Here is a 6,970-nt window from a genome sequence, read left to right on the forward strand (position 1 = left end):
TGGTTGTTTGAAGCGGAAAGGGTAGGTGATGAGCAGTTCCCTGAATCGATTCAGAACTGCTCTGATACCATATTCACTTTGATCAGAAAAACTTATATTGTATATTGCTTGATTGATTAGACAAACACAAACAGCCCCAATATATAGGGATACAAGAATAAAAAAAAAATGGAAATATGAGCTGGATGAGATCCTAACGGCTAAATGATTGAGCTAATATGATGCAGGAAATCTCCTAAAAAAGGAAATGATGAATAATTTCTGATCCTATAATTTTATTTTCTAACAACTACTAATTAGAATCTACATGTATGTATATCTCAAAATGTAGAAACTGCGCTCCCAACCCATGCAAGCTGACTTGATCCATACAAAAAAGATTACTCAAAATGATATATCATTTAAGTTGGAGCTTAAACAAATAAGTTATAAAAATCATCACTCCATAAGCATGCATGAAGCACCAGTGGTCTAGTGGTAGAATAGTACCCTGCCACAGTACAGACCTGGGTTCGATTCCCGGCTGGTGCACCCTTGCAATGAAGATACTGCGCTCCATGTGATGTTGGGTCATCACGCCTGTTCGATCTTTCGAATTATGAAGCGGTTCTGAGCATTCTTTTTTTTCCTGTTGTTGACTGTGTTATGAATTAATGCCTGTTTTTTATGAGATTTAATAAAAATCATTTAAAGATATACTTTTCAGATTTTTATATATGCTTATAGTATGATTTTTTCACACAACATGGTTTTGTCATGAAATTTGCGGGTTTGGATTTGGTCTAACGGGTCCGGATTAGTTTCAAATGGAACTTATGAACACGTTTAGCTAGCTTCAAGGGAAAATGAGTTTATAAAGTTTCTTTTCTTTCTTTTAATGTGTTTACATTATATGATTTATATCTTAAACCCTCGAATACTAGAGTCATGTTCGTGCTCATGTGTCTAACACAATTTTTGGATTCGTAACGTGTGTGGGTTCGGGTATAGTTTCCGAAAAAAATGTTAGTTTTAAACTGTCAAACAAATATGCTCAGATTTTATGTTGCAGCATCATGCTCAAAATGATGCATCAGTTACACGTGACCAAACCACAGGGAGCAAAACGGAAGTTTACTCTAGTTTTTGTAATGCACTAATTCTTTACTAGAAAAAAATTAGTAATGTTAGTACAAACAATAATTGTAATCATCTGTTGTGAGTTTATATCCGCCAATTCTGGCAACTCTAATGCTCGCTGACTGCATAAGTTTTCTATAGAATGCTACGTGAGATAAACATATTATATTCTGCATTCCAGAGTGTAGACGCAGGTGAAATTGGCAAAAACAAAATATGGGTTGAGGTGAATTTTTGGAGGGGAAAACTAGGGTTGTAGTTATGTCAGGTTGGCCGGTTTAACATAATGAACCTGAACGTGATCATATATTGATACTTGCCAACATAATCCCTAACTGGGACACACTTAAAATCTTATAACCCGAGCATTACCTATGTAAGGTATAACACACTTATTTGAACAGTTCAGATTGGTTGATGGGTTGTAAATATGTTGATAAGGCATCCAACTATGCATCATATTTCAATCTTTGAGAACTGTATTGAATCTGGGTGCAATCCCTTTTTCTGGATCTTATGAAGGTTTATTTGAATGAATCCGGTTAGCTTTTTGTAACAACAAAAAAGTACTTCTAAATGTTCCTGCCCGGGATCGAACCGAAGACCTTTTGCGTGTAAAGCAAACGTGATAACCACTACACCACATAAACATCTTATGTCTACTTCTCGCTAAAGTAATCTCAAATCATGACAAGTTGGGTTTATTAACAGCAAAAAAACCATCATCATATGTTCCTGCCCGGGATCGAACCGGAGACCTTTTGCGTGTAAAGCAAACGTGATAACCACTACACCACAGAAACATTTTATGTCAATTATTAGCTGATGAAAGTGTTAACATGAAAGTTAACAAAATTCTAGTGAAGCAACTATGGTTGCATTTTGAGGAGGTATTTATGAAAAATTAATATTTAAAAGGTTTGTAAAATCTATGTGTTTCAGTTTTATAGTTTACTGTTGTGACTTCATACTAGCTATTCTGTTTTTCAAGTAATAAATCTGGCCAATTTATTTGCTTAGTAACAAATTATGATGCTTAAAATGACTTACGATAATTAAGATTATAAAATGAGTAACAGCAACGATGATTATAAGCAATTGCCATGATATCTGATTGAATTCCAAACTGAACACCCTTATTTACTTATGCTTTAGGTTACATTTGTTCATGTCAGATTGCATGCTTTAGTACGCTAGGTAGTTTTGATAAATTTATGGTAACTATAGAATTGTTGATTAGTTTGCTTAACGAGATGCTGTCAGGTCAACTTGTGGTACACGAACTAGGACAGAAACTTCTAGCTAGTTCATGCACTCGTGACAAAAATGACGGGTTTGGTAATGGGTCAAAGCAGGTTAAACGGGTCTGGCATGCTGATTGAATCAATAATTTTCTTTTAACAAACAATTATGTGTCAATTATGCTTTATAAAGTCATTTGCTGAAAATAACATATTTACGGAATTGTTAATTTTTTTGCTTAGCAATTATGTGCTGAATATGATTTCAGAACTATGTCTGAACAATAACATAATGATTTTATATTATAAATAACGTGATTTTCATCATCAATCATTCTTACCCTTTTATCTCATACTCATAGACATACTTACTCTAACTGGCCTCTTTCTCGTCAGTCTGTTGTTTCAACATTGAAGCATTTCCACCATACATACAGTTTGATTAAAAGAGACGCAATTAAGCTCACATAACGAGATCACGTCTGACTCAGTTCGTCCCACATCGGCCCAGAGATAAACTTGTGGCTTCTATGTATAGCCGAGGTGAGGAGCAATAATCGTCCCTTCGGGGACATCCGATAAAATTGGAATGATACAGAGAAGATTAGCATGGCCCCTGCGCAAGGATGACACGCACAAATCGAGAAATGGTCCAAATTTTTTTCCCAATCGTTTTCTCGTTTCATACTTCATCGTCATGTTTGTTCATGGATCGAGCATTTTTATTGATTCTTCATCCATCACTTGAGGTTCTAAACTTACATCATGAGGACCAATGAATCTTCCTGAACTTCTTTATCTTTCTCCTAAGGATCACATCATGAATAATGTCATCATATTTAAACCTCAATCCTCATCAGAATCTTTCATCACTCCTAATTGGTCATCTAAACCACCATCAACTTTATCTGTTTTTTTTTAGTGGAGGATCACCATTTTATCATCGTCTTCATAAAGATAATCTCTTTCTTAAACGAACTTCCGACTTCTATGTATAGCCAAGCGGAGCAATGGTTATCGTTCCTTCGGAAAGATACAGAGAAGATTAGCATGCCCTTGCACAAGGATAAAACGGACAAATCGATGAATGGTCAAAATTTGTTTTGAAGTCAGCTTCTTCGGACATCGTCTTCGCCGAAACATTAATTTCAAAATAAAATTATCAAAATCTATATGAAATCACATAATATCAGGTGTCTGCATATTTTGGTTTAGTAGTAAGCTTTTTTGCTTCTTTTGTTAACTCAAATTGGAGCATTTGAAAAACCTTTTTGTCTGCAGTTACTTAAATGAACGTGGTCAATGATTAACTGTTTCTTTTAACAAAAAAAAAAAAAAAGAAAAAAAAAAAAAAAAAAGAAAAACAATACGCCAGCTGTCACTGATGACCACTACACCACAAAAACATCTTATGCCAACTATTGTCTAAAGTAATCTGAAAACCATGAAAATTTTAACAATACAAGTTGTAACTTTGATGATTTTGCATATTATTTGGAACTCTGATGAAACGATGTACTCCAAAGTCGTTTTCCTACATGTTTTGAGACTAAGATGTTGCTTCATAAATGATTTCTGCTTTAGGCAGGATCGGCCCGACCATGAGAATTCATGTACCCTGTTCGAGTTCGAAAAAACGTGCCCTTAGGCCTTGACGAAATTGGGTATTGGGCTCACTAAAGGTTTAAACCTAATGTCAATGGGCTAATAACTAATATAAACCATAAGAATAGTTTTGTAAGTGAGCCTATGTTGGTGTTTGTATCGGTATACCCTATTAAAAAATATTTTACATATACATATTGGGTTTTTTTTCATAAAATAATGTGTCATTCGAAATATCGGAGGCCCTGGCTGGTGGTCTTTTCCGCCCACCCCCAGGGCCACCCATGGCTTTAGATTAAGCCTTGAAAACATTAAGTTGCTCGAATCCTTAGTTTGTTGATTTAATTCCTTGAATTACTATTGGACTAGTTGTTATGGGGAGTGGATGCGGCGTTAGTAGTGCTACGTAGCCCGCGGCAGGGAGAGCAAACACTACCACACTCGGGCGTGGGGGAGGCGTCGAGCCAACTGCAGGTGTGAGCAAGGAGCAAGGAGAGTTGCATTTCATCGAGAAGGGTAAAGGAGGAGTCATTTCCACAAGGGGAGCAATTTGAAAGGTGAAAAAGAATGTGTGTATGTGGCGTCACATGGCAACATTGCCCAAACATCGCCCACGATAACACATAGTCTTCACATTGAGAAAACAAGAGGTCATGTACGTCTCATGGTTAGACTACTCTCTTGCCCAGCAAAGCACCGACTTCTCTCTCCTTCCCATCAATCGTGGCACCTTTGTCTTTGCTCCCCACCAAGGGTGTGAGCAGTTTTTAAAGTTCGAGCTCGGCTCGTGAGCAGTTTTTCAAGCTCGAGTCCAACTCAGGCTCGCCTCGTCTCTTTTATTAATTAATTTATATACAATTTTTAATATATATTTATAATAAAAAATTACATATAACATAATGTATATTATTTAGGTATTTTATTATAACTTTTATATACAATAATCGTTATTTTATATACAAGTTTAATTCATGCTCGGACTCTAGCTCGTTTAAGCTTGACTCGGTTCGAGCTTTTACGAACTGATCTCTAGCAACTCACGAGTGGTTTGGTTCATTTACACCCCCACTCCCCACATACTACGACAAATTTCTCTTCTCCTCTCACCGTCTGCGATACCTTTCTCTCTCCTCCCTCTCACATACATGACTTTCCAATCCAAAAACGGCTTATCTACGGACCACACACTTCTCTTTCCTTACCCAATCACTTCCACATTTGCGGTATGTGGAGTGCAACCCTTTGATTGAGGATGTTCTAACACGTTTTTCGCATAAATGGGACTAAAATGCCTTATAATAAGGGTAGAATAGTTATTGTTGAAATAACGATTCTGGACTCTTTATACCAAAACAACGTGGGATAAACAATTTGAAACAGAGGTACTCATGCTCAAGTTCAACAACTTTTTTTAAACATTTCAGGCCACATGGCTATCTACGGTTTGAAAAATGACAAACCAAACTGGTCAAGTTTGACGGATCAATCACATCGATTGGTTTTTATGGTTTGTTTATTTGAATAAGGTTTTTAGGTGCTATTAATTAATGGTTGATGGATATACATAGTTTATGTTGGCGGTAATTCCCGACTCATCACAATTCGGTGATGTGAAAAGGGTGACAAAGGAGTTCAAGTCACAAGTCGGTGAACTTGAGGGATCAATGTTGACAAGTAGGTTAAATTGGTTAAGTTTCCTAATTACATTATAATTATATTTGGTAATGTCTTGATCACCAAGTTAGGGTTATTTGGTAATGTCTTGGCTACCAAGTTAGGGTAAGCCTATATAACCTTGAGATAAAGGTAACTCTCTGCTGGGGCGAACAGTTACTCATTCTTAGCACGGAATCAGTCTTTTCTGCCCAATGAACAAAAGCAACGACACCTCCCGTGCCATCAAAATTCAATGGCTTGCAGTCCAGGAATTGTTTATAGGTGCAACCAGTTGAAGGGTTATTTCCGGAAGTGCCATCGCTGTGCTTAGAGCGGAGGGCTTCATGTCGTGCAATTTCCTGTGAGATTCGTTCTTGAAGCTCGGCTTCTGTCCTTGGTAACGTACTGGTGTCTGTGTCGTGTATGGGCGGCATTCCTTTTCTGTCAAAAGGTATGAGGTGGGTTAGACAATATTCCATAATTGTCTATGAGGTACATAGTACCATAAGTAAACAGGTAATCACCCAATATCACATGTATATATATAATCATCATTGTATGAGCGAGGAAACAATTACTGAGCCTTCACATAGGCTTGGTGACTTGGCCTATTGTTTGTAATAATGTATTCGAGGCTGCATCGCCCTAGTCGTACAAGTTTCACAAAGTGTTAGAGTGTAACGTCACTGAATCTTTCTGAATGTTATTCATCTTTACTAGCTTAAATATCGTTTCTCAAACGTCTCGTACACGGGTAGACACGAAGTAGGCAAGACAGGTTTCCTACTTTATAAAGTGCTAAAGCACTGGTCTATGTGTTGTTCTACCATATGGAGGTGTGAACACCTAGAGTTTATTTTTGTGTAGTGATCGTTAGCTTGGCCCGCAGAGTCCACCAGGATTTCCATGCACTACAAGTCGTTATTATGTGGGCCCCCGTAATAATAAATTGTCTTGCATAGTTACCCCAATTTTCTCTCGTCCAAGCAGATGATCAATCAAGGAGGGGACATTACTGCCCTTATACCTCTGTCATGGAAAAGGACCATTGTGGTGGTCCACGCGCTAACACTCGTTATCGTTACGCGCGAATGGGCACGATGATTAAATGAAATAGGAATAAAGAGAATTCCTAGTAGTTGGAGGAGCACCTTCAAGATGAATACTTCATCTTCCTTTTCTGGTCAAGTATGTCGTCAATCTCGCTTCATAAAAGTCGCAGGGATCTCGTTCTGCTGATTAAGAAGTTGTTCAAGGTTGTTGTCTCTGCCTCGCCGTCACTATCGTAGTCAAGCACCTTCACGATCGAGAGAGAAGAGCAGTCATTTCCTACGGAAGCAAGCTCAGAA

The 6,970-nt window shown here is 37.5% G+C and overlaps 4 non-coding genes across 4 annotated transcripts; 2 read left to right on the plus strand and 2 right to left on the minus strand.

Moving 5' to 3' along the window:
- Window positions 1-1,696: 1,696 nt before the first annotated feature.
- On the minus strand, window positions 1,697-1,769 carry TRNAV-UAC. The gene has a single exon. It is a non-coding gene; the product is annotated as a tRNA-Val (tRNA).
- An 80-nt stretch (window positions 1,770-1,849) lies between these two features.
- TRNAV-UAC lies at window positions 1,850-1,922 on the minus strand. The gene has a single exon. It is a non-coding gene; the product is annotated as a tRNA-Val (tRNA).
- Window positions 1,923-2,919: 997 nt separating this feature from the next.
- Window positions 2,920-3,022, plus strand: LOC118483044. The gene has a single exon (XR_004869503.1). It is a non-coding gene; the product is annotated as a U6 spliceosomal RNA (small nuclear RNA).
- A 336-nt stretch (window positions 3,023-3,358) lies between these two features.
- LOC118483178 lies at window positions 3,359-3,462 on the plus strand. The gene has a single exon (XR_004869790.1). It is a non-coding gene; the product is annotated as a U6 spliceosomal RNA (small nuclear RNA).
- The last annotated feature ends 3,508 nt before the right edge of the window (window positions 3,463-6,970 follow it).

This window comes from Helianthus annuus, chromosome 1 (assembly GCF_002127325.2).
Source record: "Helianthus annuus cultivar XRQ/B chromosome 1, HanXRQr2.0-SUNRISE, whole genome shotgun sequence".
NCBI lineage: Eukaryota > Viridiplantae > Streptophyta > Magnoliopsida > Asterales > Asteraceae > Helianthus > Helianthus annuus.